Here is a 25,653-nt window from a genome sequence, read left to right as displayed (position 1 = left end):
AAGGGGGAGGATGAACAGCCAGCAGTTGTGGTCCACATTGGACCCATCGACATAGTTAGAAAGAAGGATGTTGTCCTGCAGTCAGAACTTAGGCAGCTCGGTAAGAAATCAGCAAACTTGCCATCAAAAGTAGTAATCTCCAGATTATTCCCAGTGCCACGTGCAAATGAGTACAGGAATAGAAGGGTAACACAGATGAATGTGTGGCTGGAAAGATGGTGCAGGAGGGAGGGCTTCAGATTCTTGGGACAGATCGGATGGGTTGCACCTGAACAGAGCTGGGACTGAGTTCCTTGCGGGACATTTTGTCAGTGCTGTTGGAGAGGGTTTAAACTAGTTTGGCAGGGGGATGGGGACCTGAGGGTAGACTCAGATGGGACAAAAGCTGAAATGAAAATGGAAGGCAGAAAATTAATGTCTGGAAGACAGAGGAAACAAAGGTTAGAAAATTAAAAAAAAAAGTTTGGCAGTGCTCAAGGGTATCTATTTTAATGCAAGGAGTAGAGCAAATAAAGCAGATGAGCTGAAGGCACGGAGAGACACATGGCAGTATGATATCATAGCTATTACAGAAACATGGCTTAAGGAGGGACAGGAATAGCAGCTCAATGTTCCTGTTTACAGGGTTTTCAGACGCGATAGGGAGGGGGATAAGAAAGGAGGGGGAGTGGCAATTTTGGCCAAAGAAACTATTGCAGCTGTGAGGAGGGATGATATGTTGTAAGGTTTATCAGATGAGACTATATGGATCGAGCTAAGGAACAAAAAAAGTGGCAATCATAGTACACTGAGTGTACTATGGACCCCCAAACAGTCAGTGGGAGATAGAACAGCAGATATGTAGGCAAATCTCTGAGAAGTGCAAGAACAATAGAGCAGTAATAGTAGGGGATTTGAGTTTTGCGCAGTGGCAATATCGTAGCTAATGAGGTTTAACCGAAGCGTGATTATGGGGAAGCTTTGAGTAAAATGGCTATAACCAATTTTCGAGCTTCGGGCCAGGGAGTGCGCAACACAGTTCGGGTGTTCGTGACGGACAAGGAAGGAGATGCACCGGTCGATCGCACCTTCTTCATCAAGAAAATTCTCTTCGATTGCTGCGGATTTCAAGCGACGGACGTCTTCTGCCTGCAGGATTTCCCCAGCAGTGGATACTTCGAAGTGACGTTCCGGAACGTGGCGGGATGCATCAAGTTCCTGAAGGCGTTCAAGGAGAAAGGGGACCGGGCTCCACTGTCGATCCTCACAGCGGAGCCGCTCTTCACGCTTCCGTCACAACGGGACCGGGTGGTGACGATTCACCTCTACAACCCCCATGTTCCGGTGGTGGATGTACTCACCTTTCTCGCCAGGTACGTCGAGGTGGCCGGCAGCAGCACCGATGTCAAGGACCCCTTTGGGATCTGGACCAGCAAGCGGCAGGTCAAGGTGACCTTGAAGGTAGATCCCAGTGGAGCCATCATCCACCCTCCCTCCAGCTTTGCTATCGGGGGAAGTCGAGGCTTCTTGGTCTACGCTGGGCAGCCCAGAGTTTGCCGCACCTGTGGCAAATCTGGTCACATGGCAGCCAACTGCAGCACGGTTGTTTGCAAGAACTGCAAGGAGGAAGGCCATCAGACCAAGGACTGTAAGCAGACGAAGTGTTGCAACTTGTGCGGTGCGGCAGGCCATCTCTACAAGACCTGCCCAAATGCTGTCTCAGCTATGCTCAGGCGGCAAGGTCCAAGGAATGGCCGGGCGAAGGTTCGACGAAGGCGTCCGCTGTCCGAAAGGAGACCAGCAACCTTCTCCGCAGTGAGGAACTTCAGCCTGAGAAGGAAGGGGAGGCAGCTGAAACCAACGACCCAGCACCTATCCAGCGACCGGAAACCCCTCCTCCACAGACAGAATCAATGGAGGAGGAGGCAGCAGATGGACAAACAGGTCAGTGGCAAGTGGTCCAGAGGAAAACCACAAAGAAAAAACATCCCAAAGCCACCACCCAAACCAGTGGCAAGAGGAGGCTCTCTTCTGAATCAGACTGCAACAACTCCTCTTCACTGGACGGGGAAATGCTGGAACGACAGCCCCTTCAAAAGAGGCAGCAGAACTCCGAGATGGATGATAAAGCATCCCAGCCCCCGGGCACTGGAAGCTGTGATGGGCCCAGCGTGCCCCAACCCCAATGCCCGACACGTAACGAAGAGGCCAACGCATCTCAGCTCTGCGACACCGGGAGCAAAGACACGTCTGGCACACCTGAGCTCCGGGAGACCGGGAGCTGTGATGTTTTCGAGGAGGAACAGATGGAAGCAGCTGAGGACAACCCAATCCTCTCTGCCTACAAGACCCCGCCCCCCCGATGTCACCCGAGCGGCACAAACCCTGCATGAAAAATCAGGAGGGGTTTCTGAGCCCAACCAACGTGAAACTGCTTGCGCATACGATGGGTATGCAGGAACATCCCGAAGGGGAAGGACTGGGACTAGCGAGGACAAATGGTATGGGAAGCAACAACTAATTTTTAGTAAAAAATGGGTGTAAGAATTGCTTCCATTAATGTGCGTCGCATTAAATCGACTACGCGATGTGTTTCAACCTTGGATTACCTTGCCAAGGTCAAAGCTGACCTACTGTTTCTGCAGGAGTGTGGAATACCACACCTCAGCACCTACAGGCAGTGGTCGCGATGGTGGTCCCACGGGCCATCGATCTGGTCGGGGGGTAATGACTGCCGTTCCTCCGGCCTGGGTATTCTGCTGCGGGGTGGTAACTTCACCATCTCCGAAGTTAAGGAGGTGGTGGGCGGCCGCCTCCTCGTAGCAGACGTGATGTACAACAACGCTCCGCTCCGGTTGATCAACGTGTACGCCCCGGTACAACACAGCGAGCGGCTGACCGTCTTCCAGCAGCTCCCACTGCTGCTGGCGACGTCCAGGCCGGTCATCCTAGGCGGTGACTTCAACTGCATCATCGATGCGGCTGGACGATCCGGCAGTGACGACAGCAAACTGGACGCTACGTCCAGATTCCTAGTAGAAACAATTAAGGATGCCAAACTGCACAACGTCTTCAGCAAACCTGCAGACGGAGCGCAGCGCAGATACACATGGTCAAGATCGGACGGGTCTGCCCGTTCCAGGATTGACTTCCTGTTTGTGTCCCGTGCTGTCACGGTCGGATCCACCGACGTCAAGCCGGTGTTCTTCTCCGACCACTGCCTCTTACTGGCCGACTGTCACTTACAGGACGACCAGCGGGTTGGCAGAGGGACGTGGAAGCTCAATGCGACACTGCTGACCCCAGAGAACGTTGAGGAACTCAAAAGGGATTACAAAGGTTGGAGGACGGTGAAACCCCTCTTTGAGTCTCCAGTTCACTGGTGGGAAGCGATAAAGGAGAACATCAAGAGGTTCTTCATCCACAAAGGTGTTCAGAAGGCGAGAGAGAGACAGAGGGAACTGTCCCGACTCCAGAAAATTATGCAAAATCTACTCCGGTTGCAGTCAATGGGGGTCGAGGTCAAGGAGGACCTCCAAGAGGTGAAGAGCCAGCAGGCCTCGCTCTTTGCCAAGGAGGCCTCCAAGATCATCTTCCGGTCCAGAGTCCGCTCCATCGAGCAGGATGAGACGTGCTCGCGTTACTTCTTCCAAAAGGTACACAGAGAGAGCTCTGTTATCAGCAGCCTGAAGGAAGAAGATGGCTCGGTAACGACTTCGCAGTCCGACATACTAAGGATCAGCAAATCCTTTTATGCTGGGCTGTATGACGCGAAGCCCACAGACAGCAGAGCCTCCCAGTCCTTCCTGTCATCTATCACAGAGGTCCTAGATGACAGCAGGAGGGAGAGACTGGACAAGCCGCTAATTCTGGACGAGCTGACAAAGGCCGTCGAGTCTTTCGAGACGAGTAAAACCCCCGGGAGCGACGGCTTACCGGTCGAGTTGTACTCGGCCCTGTGGGACTGGGTCGGCCCGGACCTGCTGGAAGTATACGAGAGTATGCTCCTGGCCGGCAGCATGTCAGAGACCATGAGAGAAGGCATCATCACCCTCATTTACAAGCAGAAGGGTGAGAGGGCAGAAATCAGAAATTGGCGGCCCATCTCACTGCTTAATGTTGATTACAAGATTCTGTCCAAAGTCATAGCCAGTCGAGTCAAGTCTGCTCTGGAGTTGGTGATTCACCCCGATCAGACCTGTACTGTACCCAGCAGGAAGATCTCTGATAGTCTCGCGCTACTCAGGGATCCGATCGCCTACGTACGGGACAGGAGGGTGGACACCTGCCTCATCAGCCTGGACCAGGAGAAGGCTTTTGACAGGATATCGCACACCTACATGATGGACGTGCTTTCCAAAATGGGGTTTGGGGAGGGAATCTGCAATTGGATCCAACTGCTCTACACAAACATCAGTAGCGCAGTGTCAATCAACGGGTGGGAATTGGAAAGTTTCCCGATCAAATCTGGAATCAGACAGGGCTGCCCTCTGTCCCCGGTCTTGTTTGTTTGCTGTATTGAACCCTTTGCTGAGTCTATTAGGAAGGATGCGAGCATAAGAGGGGTGACAATCCCAGGCAGCGGAGGCACTCAGGTCAAAACCTCCCTGTACATGGATGACGTCGCCGTCTTCTGCTCGGATCCGCTGTCCGTGCGCAGACTGATGAGCATCTGCGACCAGTTCGAACTGGCCTCGGGAGCCAAAGTTAACCACGGCAAGAGCGAGGCCATGTTCTTTGGGAACTGGGCTGACCGATCCTTTGTCCCCTTCACCGTCAGGTCAGATTACCTGAAGGTGCTGGGGAAATGGTTCGGAAGTGCCGGGGCGTGCACCAAAACATGGGAGGAGCGAGTAGCCAAGGTACGACAAAAGTTGGGCATGTGGGGGCAGCGATCTCTCTCCATTGTGGGTAAGAACCTGGTCATCAGGTGCGAGGCGCTCACGTTGTTGCTCTATGTGGCGCAGGTCTGGCCCATACCTCACTCCTGCGCCATGGCAGTCACCCGAGCCATTTTCCGCTTCGTCTGGGGATCTAAAATGGACCGGGTCCGGAGGGACACGATGTTCAAATCTCTGGACATGGGCGGGAAAAATGTACCCAACGTGGCCCTATCTGTCCCCGGTGTTGCGAAGGATGGGCCTGGTCACATTGCCGCGGAACGCACCATGCAGTTGGGCGGCGCCGTACCACCTATCCTTCGTGGAGCAGTTTCTGCGGAAAAACACCTTTGACCACCGGTCCATCAGGCAGTGGTCTGCACGGAATGCCCTCAAGGGCCTACGGGAAAAGGAAACGGTGGATCCTGTCGGATGGTTCCCCGAGCAGACCGTCAAAGTCATTTGGCGGAATGCCTCATCACCAGAACTTTCAAACAAGCACCAAGACGTAGCTTGGCTGGTGGTGAGAAGGGCCCTCCCCGTCAGATCCTTCATGCACACCCGAAATCTCGCCCCCTCCGCACAGTGCCCCCGCGTTGGCTGTGGTGGGGAAGAGACGGTCGCCCACCTCCTCCTGGAATGTGCCTTTGCAAAGCAGGTGTGGAAAGAGATGCAGTGGTTTTTGTTAAGGTTCATCCCAATCAGCTCTGTAACACAGGAGTCTGTGCTCTACGGGCTGTTCCCAGGGACGCACACCGAGACAAACATCAATTGCTGCTGGAGGACTATCAATTCGGTGAAAGACGCCCTTTGGTCTGCCCGAAACTTGCTGGTCTTCCAGCGCAAAGAGTTGTCCACCACCGAATGTTGCAGACTGGCACATTCCAAGGTCCAGGACTACATGCTGAGGGACGCACTGAAGCTTGGGGCAGCAGCAGCAAAGGCTCAATGGGGAAAGACCACAGTGTAAGGTTCCCCCACCAAGCTGGACTGAGGGGCTGGAACCATGGGAGGCCCCTCGAACTGTATCGTTAATATTCTCAATTGCTGTAAATGTAAAACTGCAATTGACATGACAATTGTGAAACGGAAGGGTTGGGAAGAAACTCATGACATTATTGAAAGAAACTGATCTCTTTTGCAATGTTTGTATTTTTTCATGCTGTTTGGAAACTGTTTGGCAATGTAATTTTTACAGATTTTTATGAATAAAGTATATTTTGGAAATAAAAAAAAAATAGTAGGGGATTTTAACCAACATGAACTGGGATAGTTTTAATATGAAAAGAATTGAGGGAGCAAAATTCTTGAGCTGCATTCGGGAGAACATTTTTAGCCAATATGTAGCAAGTTCAACAAGAGAGGGTGCAGTTTTAGACTTAGTTTTAGGAAATGAAGATGGGCAGGTGGAAGGAGTGGCAGTGGGAGAGCATTTTGGTGGGAGTGATCATAATTCAGTCAGTTTTAACATAACTATGGAAAGGACAAGGATACAACAGGAGTTCGAGTTCTCAATTGGGGCAAGGACAACTTTACGAAGCTGAGGAGTGATTCAGCGAAAGTGGATTGGAAACAGCTACTTGAAGGTAAATCAGTGTCAGAGCAGTGGGAAGAATTCAAACGGGAGATTCAAGGGGTTCAGAGTAAACATGTTCCCACAAAGAAAAAGGGTGGGACGGCCAAATCTAGAGCCCCATGGATGTCAAGGAGCTTATGGGTATAATAAGGCAGTAAAGGAAAGCTTATGCCCGACACAGAGAACTCAATACTGCAGAAAGCCAAGAGGAGTATAGAATGTGGAGGGGGGAAATCAAAAATGAAATTAGGAAACTGAAGAGAAAGCATGAAAGAATATTGGCAATCAAAATCAAGGTGAACCCAGAGATGTTTGATCAATACATTAAGAGTAAAAGGATAACTAAGGAAATTGTATGGCCCATAAAAGACCAGAAAGGTAACTTGTGTGTAGGGGCAGAAGATGTTGGTAATGTTCTTAATGAATACTTTGCATCTGTCTTCACAAAAGAGAGGGGACGATGCAGGTGTTGTAGTTAAGGAAGAGCGGTGTGAAGTATTGGATGTGATCAACAGAGGGAGAGAGGACATATTAATAGGATTAGTGTATTTGAAAGTTGATAAATCACCAGGGCAGGATGAAAAGTACCCCAGGCTGTTAAAAGAAGAAAGAGAGGAAACAGCAGAAGGTCTGACCATCATTTTCCAGTCCTCACTGGATACAGGTGTGGTTTTGGAGAACTGCTAACGTTGTACATCTGTTTAAAAAGGGAGTGAGGGATAGACCGAATAATTACAGGCCAGCCAGACTAACCTCAGTAGTGGGCAAATTATTGGAAACCATTCAGAGCGACAGGATAAACTGTCACTTAGAAAGGCACAGATAAATCAAGCATAGTCAGCATGGATTTGTTATGGGAAGATCCTGTCTGACCAACTTGATTGAATTTTTTGAAGAAGTAACAAGGAAGATAGACGAGGGTCGTGCAGTTGATGTAGTCTACATGGACGTAAACGTGCGGGTCACGATCCAAGAAATTTGCAGATGACACAAAGATTGGTCATCTGGTAAATAGCATGGAGGATAGCTGTAGGCTGCAGAAAGATATTGATGGTCTGGTCAGGTGGGCAGAAAAATGGCAAATGGAATTCAACCTGGAGAAGTGTGTGGTGAAGCATTTGGGGAGGTCAAACAAGGCAAAGGAAGACACGATTAATAAGAAAATGCTGATAGGTGTAGAGAAAGTGAGGGACCTTGGAGTAAATGTCCACAGATCCCTGAAGGTAGCAGGACAGGTCGATAATGTGGTCAGAAGGTATGTGGAATCCTTTTCTTTATGAGCCGAGGTATAGAATATAAGAGCAGGGAGGTTGTGCTGTAACTGTATAAATCATTAGTCAGGCCACAACATGAGTACTGTGTGCAGTTGTGATCATCTCATTGCAGAAAGGATGTAATTGCACTAGAGAGGGTACAGAGGAGATTTACGAGGATGTTGCCGGGACTGGAAAAATGCAGCTTTGAGGAAAGATTGGATAGGCTGGGGCTGTTCTCCTTGGTGCAGAGAAGACTGAAGTGTACAAAATTTTGAGGGGTCTGGATAGAGTTGAGGTGAAGGGTCTATTCACCTTAGCAGAGAGATCAGTGACTAGGGGCATAGATTTAAAGTGATTGGTAGAAAGGTTACAGGAGAGAAGAGGAAATGTTTTTTCAACCAGAGGGTGGTGAGGGTCTGGAACTCACTGCCTGAAAGGGGAGTTGAGACAGAAACCTTCAACTCATTCAAAAGGAGTCTGGATATGCACCTCAAATGCCATAATCTGCAGGGCTGCGGACCAAATGTTGGAAGGTGGGATTCGAATGGGTAGAATGTTTTTCATCTGGCACAGACACAATGGGCCAAGTGGCCTCTTTCTGTGCCTTCAACTTTCTATGATTCTATAAATTACCCAGCTGCTTTAGTGGAATTTGAACTCATGTCTTTGGACCATTCGTGGAGACTTCTGGATTACTCGTCCTGTAAAGTAACCACAAAATCACCATACCTCTGAGATTTTTTACTGGTTTGTAATGTGGATTTCAGTATACACAAATGGAATTGATAATCTGTTTCACTCTGATAATGTATGAATTTTTTGACTGGTAAATAATGTGTATCTCTGTCTTTGTATTTTTCAATTCCGCAGTCTGGCTGAGTTCTGTACAGGCATCTAATTTATATCACAGTTTACACTTCATATCAGTTTTGCTCAATCTAATACTGTATGTAATTTTTGGATTGGCAATGTTTAGATCAATCTGCACTATTGGAATTTATACTGCATCTTTCAATTTCACGGTGTGGGTGAGTTCTGAACTGGTATCTAATTTGTGTCTCAGGTTACAGTATCTTTCAGCACCTTTGAAGCTTTCACTGTAAAAAATGTTGGACTTGTATGTCACTCAAGGTACACTATGGGGATATTTAAACATCCTTTATCATGGGTGTGAGCTTTGGGTATGGTATTTAATTTAAATATCAGGCTATATCATTCGGTCAGATTCTGTGCCATTCAATCAGTACCGTGGGCCAATTCTATCTGATATTTAATTGCTAGCTAAGTCTGCATTATATTTAGACTGACACATTGCATTTCAATCTGCTAGTGGGTGTGATTTTGACCTGGGATTGAGGTATCTGACTGTCAATGGGACTGAATTGGGGTGAAATGGAAACAACCTCTTTCTCTCCAGCTTTGTTTGATTGTTGGATTGAAAATGTGCCTCTGGAACTTGGGATCAATGTGAGCCTGACTACTTCTGCAGTCTGAGACTAGGGACCTGATGAACTGTCTGTGCCTCTGTACTCTGAGTGATAATGTACCTACTGTGTGAGAGAGGAGCTGGCTGTACAGTTCCTTGTGCCTCAAGTGCAGGAACCATCACAATTCCTTCAAGTATCTGCCTGCATGAAGAAAAAGTATATCTTATAACTCAAGAACAGATGCGGTGCAAAATATCAGATGAATTAAATTTCTCAATGAATAATCATTAATAACAGCCACAAATGTAGACCAGTGTCAGTATCTGCCTCCACCGAAGTACTGAAGCTCCCAGCTCCTGCATCACAAGTGTTCTGGGCAGATCCATAGAGTCATAGAGTCATACGGCATAGAAACAGGCCCTTCAGCCCACCGCGTCCATGCCGACCATAATGCCCATCCATACTAATCACACCTGCCTGCATTAATTCCATATCCCTCTATGCCTTGCTCATTCAAGTACCTGTCCGGATGCCTCTTAAATGTTGCTACTGTTCCTGCCTCCACCACCACCTCAGGCAGCTCATTCCAGATACCCACTACTCTTTGTGTGAAAAATTTACCCCTTTGATCCTCTTTAAACCTCCTCCCTCTCACGTTAAATCTATGCCGTCTAGTTTTAGTCACCCCTACCATGGGAAACAGACTCTGGCTGTCCACCCACCTATGCCTCATAATTTTATATACCTCTATCATGTCTCCTCTCAGCCTCCTTTGCTCCAGGGAAAACAGACCCAGCCTATCCAATCTCTCTTTATAACTCAAGCCCTCCAAACCAGGCAACATCCTTGTGAATCTTTTCTGCACCCTCTCTAGCTTAATCACATCTTTCCTGTCGTGTGGCGACCATAACTGCACACCGTACTCCAAATGCAGCCTAACCAACGTTTTGTACAACTGTAACATGTTGTCCCAACTCTTGTACTCAATGCCTCAGCCGATGAAGTCAAGCATGCCATATGCCTTCTTCACCATCCTGTCTACCGGTGTTGCTACTTTCAGGGAACTATGTACTTGCACCCCAAGGTCTCTCTGCTCAACAACACTCCCCAAGGCCCTGCCATTCACTATATATGTCCTGCCCTGGTTTAACTTCCCAAAATGCATCACTTCACACTTGTCTGCGTTAAATTCCATTTGCCAATCCCTTGCCCACTTTCCCAGTTTATCTATATCCTGTTGTAACATTAGACAACCTTCTTCACTGTCCACTATACCACCAATTTTGGTGTCATCTGCAAACTTACTAATCATGCCCCCAACATTCACATCTAAGTCATTAATATATATGACAAACAGAGGGCAAAGCACCGACCCCTGCGGCACACCACTGGTCACCGGCCTCCGATCGGAAAAACAACCCTCCACTACCACCTTCTGCCTCCAATCACCAAGCCAATTTTGTATCCAATTTGCTAGCTTACCCTGGATCCCATGTGTTCGAACCTTCCGGACCAGCCTATCTTGCGGGGCCTTGCTAAAGGCCTTGCTAAAGTCCATGTAGAAAACGTCCATCGCTCTGCCCTCATCAATCCTCTTGGTCACCTCCTCGAGAAACTGAATCAAATTCATTACACATGATTTCCCACGCACAAAGCCATTTTGACTATCCCTAATCAGACCATGCCTTTCCAAATGCATATAAATCCTGTCTCTCAGAATCCCTTTCAATAACTTTCCCTCCACTGATGTAAGGCTCACCGGCCTGCAGTTCCCTGGCTTATACCTGCAGCCCTTCTTAAATAAAGGCACAACATCAGCTATCCTCCAGTCTTCCGGTACCTCAGCCGTGGCTAACGATGATACAAAAATCTCTGCCAGGGCCCCAGCAATCTCCTCCCTTGCTTCCCATAGCATCCTAGGATACACCTGGTCAGACCCTGAGGATTTATCCACCTTAATGCACTTCAAAACCTCCAACACCACCTCCTTTGTAATGTTGATATGCTCCAGGATATTGCTGTTCCCTCCCTTGAACTCACTAGATTCCATGACCTTCTCCACGGTAAATACGGACGAAAAATATTCATTTAAGACCTCGCCCATTTCCTGTGGCTCCACACATAGATTGCCACACTGATCCTTAAGGGGACCTACTGTCCCCCTAGCTACCCTCTTCCTCTTAATATACTTATAGAATCTTTTAGGATTCTCCTTTATATTATCTGCCAGGGAAATCTCATGGCCCCTTTTCAAAGAACAAAGAACAGTACAGCACAGTAACAGGCCATTCGGCCCTCCAAGCCTGCGCCGATCTTGATGCCTGCCTAAACTAAAACCTTCTGCACTTCCGGGGACCGTATCCCTCTATTCCCTTCCTATTCATGTATTTGTCAAGATGCCTCTTAAACGTCGCTATCGTACCTGCTTCCACCACTTCCCCCGGCAGCAAGTTCCAGGCACTCACCAACCTCTGTGTAAAGAACTTGCCTCGCACATCCCCTCTAAACTTTGCTCCTCTCACCTTAAATCTATGTCCCCTAGTAACTGACTCTTCCACCCTGGGAAAGAGCTTCTGACTATCCACTCTGTCCATGCCGCTTATAACTTTGAAAACCTCTATCATGTCGCCCCTCCACCTCCGTCGTTCCAGTGAAAACAATGAGTTTATCCAACCTCTCCTCATAGCTGATGCCCTCCAGACCAGGCAACATCCTGGTAAACCTCTTCTATACCCTCTCCAAAGCCCCCACGTCCTTCTGGTCATGTGGCAACCCTCCTAATTTCCTATTTCCTTCTTACGTGTCGTCCTAAATCCCCTATACTCCTCCAGGGACTCACTCGATCCCAGCTGCCTATACCTGACATGTGCCTCCTTCTTTGTCCTGACCAGACCCTCAATATCCCTCGTCAACCAAGGTTCCCTAAACTTGCCAGCCTTGCCCTTCCATCTAACAGGAACATGCTGGCCCTGAACTCTTCCTATCTCACTTTTAAAAGCCTCCCACTTGCCAGACGTCCCTTTACCTGTAAACAACCTCTCCCATTCAACTTTTGAGAATTCCTGTCTGATGCCATCAAAATTAGCCTTCCCCCAATTTATGACTTCAACCTGAGGACCAGTCCTATCCTTTTCCATAACTATCTTGAAGCTAATAGAATTATGTTCACTGGTCCCAAAGTGCTCCCCCACTGACACATCAACCACCTGCCCATCCTCATTTCCTAAGAGGAGGTCGAGTGTAGCCCCTTCTCTAGTCGGGCCATCCACATACTGCTTCAGAAAACTATCCTGGACACATTTAAAAAATTCTTCCCATCTGATCCCTTAGCACGAAGGCAGTCCCAGTCAATATGAGGGAAGTTAAAATCACCTATTATTACAACCCTATAATTCCTACACCTATCTGTGATTTCCCTACCTATATGCTCCTCCACTTCCCTCTGACTATTGGGGGGTCTATAGTATAATCCCATCAAAGGGATCACCCCTTTCTTATTTCTAAGTTCTACCCATTTGGCCTCACTGGACATTCACCCCGGGATATCCTCTCTAAGTACTGCCGTGATGACTTCCCTAATCAATATTGCAACTCCCCCTCCTCTCTTACCTCCACCTCTGTCACACCGGAAGGATCGGTACCCCAGAACATTGAGCTGCCAGTCCTGCCCATCCCTCAACTACAATTCCGTAATAGCTATAATATCACAATCCCATGTACCGATCCATGCTCTGAGTTCATCTGCCTTACCTGTAAGGCTTCTTGCATTAAAATAAATGCAGTTTATCCATCCAGACAAAACACTGCACTGGGATTGTTCCAACTGCTCTATGCTCTACATATATTTCCAACCATCTTGCTTCATATGAATGAAAGATAAATAAAGTCCGATATGTATATCTCTCAATTCCTTTCTCCCCATACACTTGTTCCACCTTCCCTGCATCGATACTATTTGCCTCAACCTCTCCCTGTGATAGCAAATCCCAGCTTCTAACCATTCACTACATAAATACATATTTCATGAATTCCTCATTGGTTTTATGAATGGCGATTTTATATTTTTGTCTCTTGTTTCACCACAAAAGTAAACATGCCTCCTTGTACTTTATAAAAGCCGTTCATTATTTCCTCACTTTTTTCATTTGTTCATGGGATGTAGGCATCACTGGCTATGCCAGCATTCATTGCCCATTCCAAATTGCCCTAAACAAAGTGGTAGTGAGCTGCCTTCTTGAGCCGCTGCAGTCCTTGAGATGTCGGAACACCAACAGTGCTGTTTGGAAGGGAGTTCCAGGATTTTTACCCAGCGACAATGAAGGAATGGCGATATAGTTCCAAGTCAGGATGGTTTGTGGCTTGCAGGGGAACGTGGTGTTCCCATGCATCTGCTACCCTTGTCCTTTTAGGTAGTAGAGGTTGCGGGTTTGGAAGGTGCTGTCGAAGGAGCGTTGGTGAGTTGCTGCAGTGCATCTTGTAGATGGTACACACTGCTGCCACTGTGCATCGGTGATGAATGTTGAAGGTGGCGGATGGGGGCAATCAAACAGGCTACTTGAGTGTTGTTGGAGCTGCACTTATCCAGACAAGTGGAGAGTATTGCATCACACTCCTGACTTGTGCCTTGTAAATGGTGGACATGTGTGGGGAGACAGGAGGTGAGTTATTCGCCACAGAGTTCCTAGCTGTTGTTCCTAGCAGACCTGCTGTTGTAGCCACAGCATTTATGTGGCTGGTCCAGTTCAGTTTCTGGTCAATGGTAACCTCCAGGATGTTGATGGTGGTGGATTCAGTGATGGTAATGCCATTGATCATCAAGGAGAGATGATTAGATTCTCTCTTGTTTGAGATGGTCATTGCCTGGCACTTATGTGGCATGAATGTTACTGCCACTCATCAGCCCAAGCCTGGATGTTGACCAGGTCTTGCTGCATCTGATCATGGGCTATCTGAGGAGTCACGAATGGTGCTGAACATTGTGAATATCGCCACTTCTGGCCTTGTGATGGAGGGAAGGTCATTGATGAAGCAGCTGAAGATGGTTGGGCCTCGAACACTAGCCTGAGGAACTCCAGCAGTAATGTCCTGTGACTGAGATGATTGACCTGAACAACCATAGCCATATTCCTTTGTGTTAGGTCTGACTCCAACCAGCGGAGAGTTTTACTCCTGATTCCCATTTACTCTAGTTTTGCTTGGGCTCCATGGTACCATACACGGACAAAGGCGGCCTTGATGTCAAAGGCAGTCACTCTCACCTCACAATGCAGTGTTGCTTTAACCCGAAAACAAAAGCAAAACTCTGCAGCTGCTGGAAATTTGAAAAAAAAACAAAAGTGCTGCAAATACTCAGGCCTTCAGGCAGCAAATGTGGAGAGTGAAACACAATTAAGGTTTCAGGTCTGTGTCCTTTCATCTTACGATATGTTTTATGTCCCGGTATGTAAGGTCAGGTGATAGGCGGGGTATAAAGAGCAGTGAGCCGAGGCCCGAGACCAGAAGCAGTGACAGTGTCGGTGGCGAGAGGAGCTGGGGTACAAAGAGCAGTGAGCCGAGGCCCGAGACCAGAAGCAGTGACAGTGTCGGTGGCGAGAGGAGCCGGGGTAGAAAGAGCGGTGAGCCGAGGCCCGAGACCAGAAGCAGTGACAGTGTCGATGGCGAGAGGAGCTGGGGTATAAAGAGCAGTGAGCCGAGGCCCGAGACCAGAAGCAGTGACAGTGTCGGTGGCGAGAGGAGCCTGGGTATAAAGAGCGGTGAGCTGAGGCCCGAGACCAGAAGCAGTGACAGTGTCGGTGGCGAGAGGAGCTGGGGTATAAAGAGCAGTGAGCCGAGGCCCGAGACCAGAAGCAGTGACAGTGTCGGTGGCGAGAGGAGCCGGGGTATAAAGAGCAGTGATCCGAGGCCTGAGACCAGAAGCAGTGACAGTGTCGGTGGCGAGAGGAGCTGGGGTATAAAGAGCAGTGAGCCGAGGCCCGAGACCAGAAGCAGTGACAGTGTCGGTGGCGAGAGGAGCTGGGGTATAAAGAGCAGTGAGCCGAGGCCCGAGACCAGAAGCAGTGACAGTGTCGGTGGCGAGAGGAGCCGGGGTATAAAGAGCAGTGAGCCGAGGCCCGAGACCAGAAGCAGTGACAGTGTCAGTGGCGAGAGGAGCTGGGGTATAAAGAGCAGTGAGCCGAGGCCCGAGACCAGAAGCAGTGACAGTGTCGGTGGCGAGAGGAGCCGGGGTATAAAGAGCAGTGAGCCGAGGCCTGAGACCAGAAGCAGTGACAGTGTCGGTGACGAGAGGAGCTGGGATATAAAGAGCAGTGAGCCGAGGCCCGAGACCAGAAGCAGTGACAGTGTCGGTGGCGAGAGGAGCTGGGGTATAAAGAGCAGTGAGCCGAGGCCCGAGACCAGAAGCAGTGACAGTGTCGGTGGCGAGAGGAGCTGGGGTATAAAGAGCAGTGAGCCGAGGCCCGAGACCAGAAGCAGTGACAGTGTCGGTGCCGAGAGGAGCTGGGGTATAAAGAGCAGTGAGCCGAGGCCCGAGACCAGAAGCAGTGACAGTGTCGGTGGCGAGAGGAGCTGGGGTATAAAGATCAGTGAGCCGAGGCCCGAGACCAGAAGCAGTGTCAGTGTCGGTGGCGAGAGGAGCTGGGGTATAAAGAGCAGTGAGCCGAGGCCCGAGACCAGAAGCAGTGACAGTGTCGGTGGCGAGAGGAGCTGGGGTATAAAGAGCAGTGAGCCGAGGCCCGAGACCAGAAACAGTGACAGTGTCGGTGGCAAGAGCTCTGTTCAGTTCTGTGGACCTGCTTGACCAGCAATAATCGAAGTGTGACATCACAGGAGAGCCGGTAAGTGATTGGTGGGTATTTCTTCCATGTCTGTTTTGTTTTGGCCAAGTGATTTAAATCAGGAGATGTCATTACAGGTTAAGATTACAATTAAATGATTTTTTTTAAATACTGCAATCCAAATTAATTAATTAAATAGAATAGAGATGGCTGGGCAGGCGATGTGTTACAGCTGTAGTATGTGGGAGCTGGTGGACGCCGATGCAATCCACGGTGACCACATCTTCAGCAAGTGTTAGCTGATTGAGGAACTTTGGCTCAGAGTTGATGAGCTGGAGTCCGAGCTGTGGACACTGCGACGCATCAGGGAGGGCGAAAGTTACCTGGACACTGTTTCAGGAGACAGTCACACCCCTTAGATTAATTACATACAATTTGGACCATGGTCAGGGACAGGAGGGTGTGACTGCGAGTGAGGCAGGTATGGGGATCCAGAATTTAGCTTTGGAGGAGCCTCAGCCAGTGCCCTTATCCAATAGGTACGAGATTTTTGCTTCCAATGTGGATAAGGGCACAGGCTGCAGGGAGGATGAGTGAACTGACCACCCTGGTTCAGAGCGCCATTCAAGTGGGGGGAGAAAAGAGAAATATTGTAGTCATAGGGGATAGCATAGTTAGGGGAATAAATACTGTTATCCACAGCAAAGATATAGAGAGTCCCGAAGATTGTGTTGCCTACCTGGTGCCAAGGTTAAGGACATCTTTTCCGGGCGAGAGAGGAATTTGGAGTGGGAAGGAAAGGATCCAGTTGTTGTGATCCACATAGATACCAACAACATAGGTCGGACTGGGAAAGAGGTTCTGCTGAGGGACTATGAGCAGCTTGAGGCTAAATTAAAAAGCAGAACCACAAAGGTAATAATCTCCGGATTACTATCTGAGCCACGTGCAAATTGGCACAGGGTAAATAAGATTAGAGAGGTAAATGCGTGGCTCAAAGATTTTTGTGGGAGAAATGAGTTCCAATTCATGGGACACTGGCACCAGCACTGGAGAAAGAGAGAGCTGTTCCATTGGGATGGGCTGCACCTGAACCATGCTGGGACCAGTGTCCTGGCGAATCGTACAACTAGGCTTGTAGATAAGGCTTCAAACTAAATAGTGGGGTGGAGGGTTCTATTGAAGGGAAGTTTATAAAGTTGAAAAGTAACGAGAGAACAGAGGTGCAGGGTAGTGAAGGGGCATACATTAATCAGAGTGTGACCGGTAGGAACAGAGAATACAAGCATAAGAGTACAGTAGAAATTAGAACTAGAATAGGTAAAAATGGGAATAAGTCAAAGCTTCAGGCTCTTTATCTGAATGCACATCGCATTTGTAACAAGATAGATGAGCTGACGGCACACAGAGAAATAAATGAATATGATTTGATAGCTATCACTGAGACGTGGTTGCAGGATGACCAGGACTGGAATCTCAATGTTCAAGGATATTCGACGTTCCGGAAGAATAGGCAGAAAGGAAAAGGAGGTGGGGTAGCTTTGTTAAAGGAAGGGATCAGTGCAGTTGTGAGGAATGATATAGGTGTAATAGATGGTAATGTAGAATCAGTTTGGTTGGAAATAAGGAACAGCAAGGGGAAGAAATCACGGATGGGAATGGTCTATAGGCCCCTGAGGAGTTGTGCCTCTGTAGGACAAAATATTAATCAGGAAATAATGTAAGAAGAACACTGCAATTATCGTGGGTGATTTTAATCTTCATATAGACTGGACAAATCAAATTGGCAAGGGTAGCATGGAAGACGAATTTGTAGAGTGCATCAGGGATTGTTTCTTCGAACATTGCAGAACCTAGCCGGGAACAGGCTATTTTAGACTTGGTAATGTGTAATGAGGTAGGATTAATAAGATATCTCGCAGTGAAGGATCCTCTAGGGGGAAGTGATCATAACATGGTAGAATTTCAAATTCAGTTTGAGGGTGAGCAACTGGGGTCTCAAACCAGTGTCTTCAACTTGAACAAGGGCAATTACAGTGGTAGGAAGAATGAGTTGTCTAAAGCAGGCTGGGAAAATAGACTAAGGGGGAAGTCAGTCGATGAGCAGTGGCAGACCTTTAAGCAGATATTTCATAACACTCAGCAAACATTTATTCCGGTCAGAAGGAAGGACTCGAGGAGAACGATGAACCACCCGAGGATAACAAAGTAAGTTAAGGAGAGTATCAAATCAAAAGCAAAGGCAGACAAAGCAGCAAAAGCTAGTGCTAGGCCAGAGGAATGGGATTTTTTTAGAAACCAGCAGTGCATGACTTAAAAAATGAATAAAGAGAGAAAATTGATTGAGAGTAAATTGGCAAGAAATATAAAAACAAACAGCAAGAGCTCGGGGGCCTATAGACCACTCCAATGCGTGATTTCTTTCCCTTGCTATTCCTTATTTTCACCCAAACTGATTCTACATCACCATCTATTACACCGATATCATTCCTCACAACTGCACTGATCCCTTCCTTTAATAACAAAGCTACCCCACCTCCTTTTCCTTTCTCCCTATTCTTCCGGAATATCGAATATCCTTGAACATAAAAAGGAAGAGAGTAGCTAAAGTACATGTGGGACCCTTAGAGGATGAGACTGGGGAATAAATAACATGGAACAGGGGAATGGCAGATAATTTAAGCCAATATTTTGCATCGGTCTTCACGGTGGAAGACACTATAAACATCCCAACAATAATAGATGAGCAAGGTGTAAATGGGAGGGAGGAACCTGTAACAATCTCTATCACGAGGGAAAAGGTGCTGGACAAACTGATGGGACTAAAGACAGACAAGTCGCCAAGACCTGATGGCCTCCATCCAAGGGTTTTAAAAGAAGTGGCTGCAGAGATAGTAGGGGCATTGGTCATAATATACCAAAATTCACTGGATTCCGTAGGGTGCCAGCGGATTGGAAAACCGCTAATGCGACGCCCTTATTCAAGAAAGGAGGGAGACAGAAGGCAGGAAACTATAGACCAGTTAGCTTAACATCTGTCATTGGGAAAATGCTAGAGTCCATTATTGAGGAAGAAATAGCAGGACATTTAGAAAAACATAATGCAATCAAACAGAGTCAACATGGTTTTATGAAAGGGAAATCATGTTTGACAAACTTGTTAGAGCTCTTTGAGGATATAACAAGCAGAGTGGATAAAGGGGAACCAGTAGATGTAGTGTATTTGGATTTTCAGAAGGCGCCACATAAAAGGTTATTGCACAAAATAGGAGCTCAGGGTATTGGGGGTAATGTGTTAGCATGGATTGAGGATTGGCTAACACACAGAAGGCAAAGTGTCGGGATTAATTGGTCTTTTTCAGGTTGGAAAGCCGTATTTAGTGTGGTGCCACAAGGATCAGTCCTAGGGCCTCAACTATTTACTATCTATATTAATGACCTGGAGGAAGGGACAGATTGTAGAGTATCCAAATTTGCTGACGATACAAAAATAGGTGGAAAGGCATGTTGTGATGAGGACACAAAGAAACTGTAAAGGGATATGTTAAGTGAGTGGGCAAAAACTTGGCAGATGGAGTTCAATGTGGGAAAGTGTGAGGTAATCCACTTTGGCAGGAAGAATAAAAAGGCAGATTATTATTTAGATGGAGAAAAACTACAAAATTCAAAATGCAGTTCAGAGGGATCTGGGTGTTCTTGTGCAGGAAACACAAAAAGTTAGCATGCAGGTGCAGCAAATAATTCGGAAGGCAAATGGAATTTTGGCCTTTATTGCTCAGGGGTGAGAGTTTAAAAATAGGAAAGTCTTATTACAACTGTACAGGGTGTTGGTGAGGCCACACGTGGAGTACTGCGTACAGTTTTGGTCACTGTATTTAAGGAAGGATATCCTAGCATTGGAGGCAGTTCAGAAAAGGTTCACTAGGCTGATTCCTGGAATGCAGGGGTTGTCTTATCAAGAACAGAATGAGAGATGATCTTATTGAAACAAATAAGATTCTAAGGGGGCTTGACAGGGTAGATGTTGAGAATATATTTCCACTGGTGGGGGAATCTCGAACTAGGGGACATTGTTACAGAATAAGGGGGCACACATTTAAAACTGAGATGTGTATGAATTTTTTTCTCTGAGGGTGGTGAATCTCTGGAATTCTCTACCTCAGAGAGTTGTGGAGGCTAGGTCACGAAATGTATTTAAGGAGGTGGTAGATAGATTTTTGAAATCTCAGGGAGTGGAGGGTTAAGCGGAGCAGGCTCAAAAGAGGAGTTGAGGCATGGGAGAGATCAGCCATGATCTTATTGAATGGCGGGCCAGGCTTGAGGGGCTGAATGGCCTGCTCCTCCTCCTACTTGTGCTCAGTTTGCAGTAATGGAAGACTATGTCTTCCATTTTTACCATTTATGAGTTTTGTGGAGTAGTGTGTAACATGTAGCTCAGTCTGCAATCTAACATTATTGAGATTAATTCTGTACTTTACTATCAGGTTCTGTTTGTCTTTCCCATCTGACATAGAATTTGTAGTTCAGGCTGCACTCTTGTGAGAATGACACAGTGCCTTGCAATCTGATAGTGGGTGTGATTTTGTGCGGAGATTGATGTATCCAGCTGGGACAGAGTTGGCGTGAAATGGAACCAACCTCAGTCTGTCCTGCGCTGTGTGACTGTTGGATTGAATAAATGTGTCTGGAACTTGGGATCAGTGCCGGTCTGACTACGTTTGCTGTCGGTGATTGTGGAACTGATGTCTCTGCTCTCTGTGAGTGATACTGTACTTACTGTGTGTGAGGAGCTGGCTGCACTTCCTCTTGTGTCGAGGAATCACGACATTTATTCTGCTTCCATCAAGTATTTGCCTGTAGAAAGGAAATGTATTTATTATAATTCAGGAAGAGATGTGGTAGAAGATACAAAAGTGACCAAAACAATTTTTCAATTAATAATCATTATGAACAATCACGAAGGAAACCCAGCAACACAAACAGAGTCAGTGTCTGATTCCACTGCAGTCCTGCAGCCCCCAGCTACTGCATACCAGGGGCTTTGGCCATTTTACAACAATTAAATGACATCCAGAAACAATCCACTGGGCCAAGAATAGGACTGACCGACGGAGCAGGGACTTTTACACAGGTCAGATTTCCAGTTCCCGCTCCCATGGTCTAACCGTTCAAGCGAAACCAAACAGCCGCTGTTTAAAATGTGTCCTTCACACTTCTCACCTGGTGCCTATAATAGATTCTCTTTGTGTAACTCCCCACATCCCACTGTCCAATAACAAACTATGGGATTAGACTGGATTTCTGCCTTTGCATTGGTGTGGATACGATGGGTCAAATGGCCTAATTCTGTGCTGGAACTTTTTGATGTTTCTGTTTGGTGAATTCTTGCAGAAATCTGCACCTGCGCTCCCCTCCCCCATCTACCTGTCATGGGGCAGTGCAATGGTTAAAGAATGGAGGGTTTCATCAACTGGATGGTGACGTAAATTTAATATAACAGTGACGTGCTGTCTACTACACCACAGAGCCATTCACAGACAAAGCCCAACCACCAGCTCCTTCTCACACACAGTCCGTACATTATCACACACACAGCGCAGAGACACAGACAGGTCATCAGTTCCACAGTCTCAGACAGCAGAAATCGTTCCAGAGACATATTTTCAATCCATCAATCAAACAGAGCAGGAGAGACAGACGTTGTTTCCATGTCACCCCAACGCAGTACCACTGACAGGTAGATACATAAATCCCAGTCCAAATTCTCTCTCACTATCAAATTATCACTGTGTCAATCCCACAATATTGCAAGCGAATAATGCAAGGCTGGATTTCATCTATTTTAACGCAAGGCGTCTTACAAGTAAGGCAGATGAATTGAGGGCTAAAAACAAGAAATGCTCAAAATACTCAGCAGGTCTGGCAGCATCTGTGGAGAGAGAAGCAGAGTTCCCATTTCAGGGCATTTGGGGCAGCACAGTGGTTAGCACCGCAGCCTCACAGCTCCAGCGACCCGGGTTCAATTCTGGGTGCTGCCTGTGTGGAGTTTGCAAGTTCTCCCTGTGTCTGCGTGGGTTTTCTCCGGGTGCTCCGGTTTCCTCCCACATGCCAAAGACTTGCAGGTTGATAGGTAAAATTGGCCATTATAAATTGCCCCTAGTATAGGTATGTGGTAGGGAAATATAGGGACAGGTGGGGATGTGGTAGGAATATGGAATTAGTGTAGGATTAGTATGGATGGGTGGTTGATGGTTGGCACAGACTCGGTGGGCCAAAGGGCCTGTTTCAGTGCTGTATCTCTAAATAAAAAAATAAAAGGTCAGTGACCCTTCTTCAGAACTCCGAAGATGAATTGAGGGCGTTGATTAACACATGGCAATATGATATTGCTATCACAGAAACATGGTTGAGGGAAGGGCAGGACTGACAGCTCAATATTCCAGGGTGTAGAATCTTCAGGTGTGACAAGGACTGGAATGGGGGCAAGGGGGAGGGGGAGGGGGTGGGGTGAATGTCAAAGAGGAGGTGGCATTGCACTATTGACCAAGGAATCATTTACTACAGTAAGGAAGGATGATATATTAAAAGGTTCTTTAAATGAGGCCATATGGTTAGAACTTAAAAACAAAAATGGGGCAAGCACTTGTCTGGGAGTGTACTACAGGCCTCCAAACAGTCAGGGAGAGATAGAGGAGCAGATATGTAGGTAAATCTAAAAGGGGTGTAAAAATAATAGGGTAATAAGAGGGAATTTCAACTTCCCCAATATTAACTGGGATAGTCGTAGTGCAAAAGGTTAAAGGGGGTGGAATTCTGAAAGTGCATTCGGGAGAGCTTTTAGAGCAAGCACGTAGAGAGTCCTGCAAGAGAAAGTGGTACTGGACCTAATCTCGGGGAATGAAGCCGCACAAGTGGTAGAAGTGTCAGTGGGGGAGCATTTCATGGATAGTGACCATAACTCTAAGATTTAAGGCAGTTATGGAAAAGGACAAAAATGAACTGGAAATAAAGGTACTGTTTTGGGGGAAGGTCAATTTCAATATGATAAAACAGGATCTGGCCAAAGTGGACTGGGAGCAGCTACTTCTAGGAAAGTCTACATCAGACCAGCGGGAGTCATTGAAAAGGAGATAGTGAGAGTTCAGGGCCCACATGTTCCCGTAAAGATGAAGGGGAGGACCAACAAGTTTAGGGAACCCTGAATGTCAAGGGATATCAAGGATTGAATAAGGAACAAAAAAGGCTTGTGGCAGATTCAGAGGGCTGAAAACAGCAAAGGCCCTCGAGGAGTATAGAAAGTGCAGGTGGGGGTGGGTACATTAAAAAAAAAAGTAATTAAGAGAGCGAAGAGGGGGCATGAAAAAACACTGGTGGGCAAGATAAAGGAAAATCCCAAGGCATTTTATAAGTATATTAAGGGCAAGAGGATAACCAGGGAAAGAGTAGGGCCCATTAGGGACCAACGTGGCAATCTGTATGTGGAGCCGGAGGATGTAAGCGAGGTTTTGGTTGGTTACTTTTCTTCTGTGTTCACTATGGAGAAGGACGATGTTGGTGTAGAGATCATGGAGGGGGATTGTGATATACGTGAACAAATTAGCATTGAACGGGAGGAGGTGTTAGCGGTTTTAGCGGGCTCAAAAGTGGATAAATCATCAGGCCCAAATGAGATGTATTCCAGGCTGCTATGTGTGGCAAGGGAGGAGATTGCAGGGTCTCTGACACAAATTTTCAAATCCTCTCTGGCCACAGGAGAGGTGCCAGAGGACTGGAGGACGGTGAATGTGGTACCATTATTCAAGAAGGGGAGCAGGGATAAACCAGGTAATTACAGGCCAGTGAGTCTAACATCAGTGGTAAGAAAACTATTGGGAAAAAATTCTGAGGGACAGGATTAATCTCCACTTGGAGAGGCAGGGATCAATCAGGGATAGTCAGTATGGCTTTGTCAGGGGGAGATCGTGTCTAACAAATTTGATTGAATTTTGTGAGGTGGTGATTAGGCATGTAGATGAGGTTAAAGCAGTTGATGTAGTCTACATGGACTTCAGTAAGGCTTTTGATAAGGTCCCACATGGGAGATTGGTCAAGAAGGTAAGAGTCCATGGGATCCAGAGCAATTTGGCAAATTGGATCCAAAATTGGCTTATTGGCAGGAGGCAGAGGGTGATGGTCGAGGGTTGCTTTTGCGATTGAAAGCCTGTGACCAGTGGTGTACGCAGGGATTGGTGCAGGGACCCTTGCTGTTTGCAGTGTACATTAATGATTTAGATGTGAATATAGGTGATATGATTAGTAAGTTCGCAGATGACATGAAAATTGGTGGGTGTCGTAAATAGTGAGGAGGAAAGCCTTGGATTATGGACGATATAGATGGGTTGGTAAGGTGGGCAGAGCAGTGGCAGATAAAATTTAATTCTGAGAAGTGTGAGGTGATGCATTTTGGGAGGACTAACAAGGCAAGAGAATATACAATAGATGAAAGGACCACAGGAAGTACAGAGGGACATTGGTATACTTGTCCATTGAACACCGAAGGCAGCAGCACAGGTGGAAAAGGTGGTTAGGAAGACATATGGGATAGTTGCCTTTATTAGCCGAGGCATAGAATATAAGAGCAGGGAGGTTATGATGGAGTTGTATAAAATGCTCGTTCGGCCACAGCTGGAGTACTGTGTACAGTTCTGGTCGCCACACTATGGGAAGGATGTGATTGCACTGGAGAGGTTGCAGAGGAGATTCACCAGGATGTTGCCTGAGCTGGAACATTTCAGCTGTGAAGAGAGACTGGATAGGCCATGGTTGTTTTCCTTAGAACAGAGAAGGCCGAGGGGGGACCTGATTGAGGTATAAAAAATTATGAGTGGCATGGATACGGTAGATAGGAAGAAACTTTTTTTCCCTTAGCAGAGGTGTCAATAACCAGGGGGCATGGATTTAAGGTAAGGGGCAAGAGGTTGAGCGGGGAATTGAGGAAAAACCTTTTCTCCCAGAGAGGGGTTGGAATCTGGAACACACTGCTTGAAGGGGCGGTAGAGGCAGGAACCCTCACAACATTTAAGAATAATTTAGATAAGCACTTGAAATGCCATAGCATACAAGTCTACAGGCCAAGTGCTAGAAAATAGGATTAGAAAAGATAGGTGCTTGATGGCTGACATGGACACGATGGGCTGAAGGGCCTGTTTCTATGCTGTATAACTCTGACTCTATGACTAACCTCAGCTACAATTTAAATACATATAGAACTGGCACGTGGTTCCAGTTTCAAAGTTACAGAATTAACCTCAATAATGTACTCTGAGATTCAGGTTAAATACCAGCTAAATATTTACACGTTATGAGTTTAGAAGTTGCAGTATTAATTCCCATAATGTATTTATTTTTATTTAGAGATTCAGCATTGAAACAGGCCTATCGGCCCACCGGGTCTGTGCCGACCAACAACCACCCATTTATATTAATCCTACATTAATCCCATACTCCCTACCACATCCCCACCATTCTCCAACCACCGACCTACACTTAGGGAAATTTACAATGGCCAATTTACTGATCAACCTGCAAGTCTTTGGCTGTGGGAGGAAACCGGAGCACGCGGCGGAAACCCACGCGGTCACAGGGTGGACTTGCAAACTCCACACAGGCAGTACCCAGAACTGAACCCGGGTCACTGGAGCTGTGAGGCTGCGGTGCTAACCACTGCATCACCCACATTTGGACACTAGTCCATATCTCAACTGCATAATCAGATTGAGAGAT

The 25,653-nt window shown here is 47.1% G+C and overlaps 1 pseudogene; it reads left to right on the top strand.

The window, feature by feature from the left end:
• Window positions 1–896: 896 nt before the first annotated feature.
• LOC137360623 (U4 spliceosomal RNA) lies at window positions 897–953 on the top strand (annotated as a pseudogene).
• Window positions 954–25,653: the final 24,700 nt, after the last annotated feature.

The sequence above is a fragment of the Heterodontus francisci genome, unplaced genomic scaffold (assembly GCF_036365525.1).
Source record: "Heterodontus francisci isolate sHetFra1 unplaced genomic scaffold, sHetFra1.hap1 HAP1_SCAFFOLD_59, whole genome shotgun sequence".
In the NCBI taxonomy this organism is placed as follows: Eukaryota; Metazoa; Chordata; class Chondrichthyes; order Heterodontiformes; family Heterodontidae; genus Heterodontus; species Heterodontus francisci.
The sequence above is the reverse complement of the archived record's forward strand: the minus strand, read 5'-3'. Positions and strand labels throughout refer to the sequence as shown.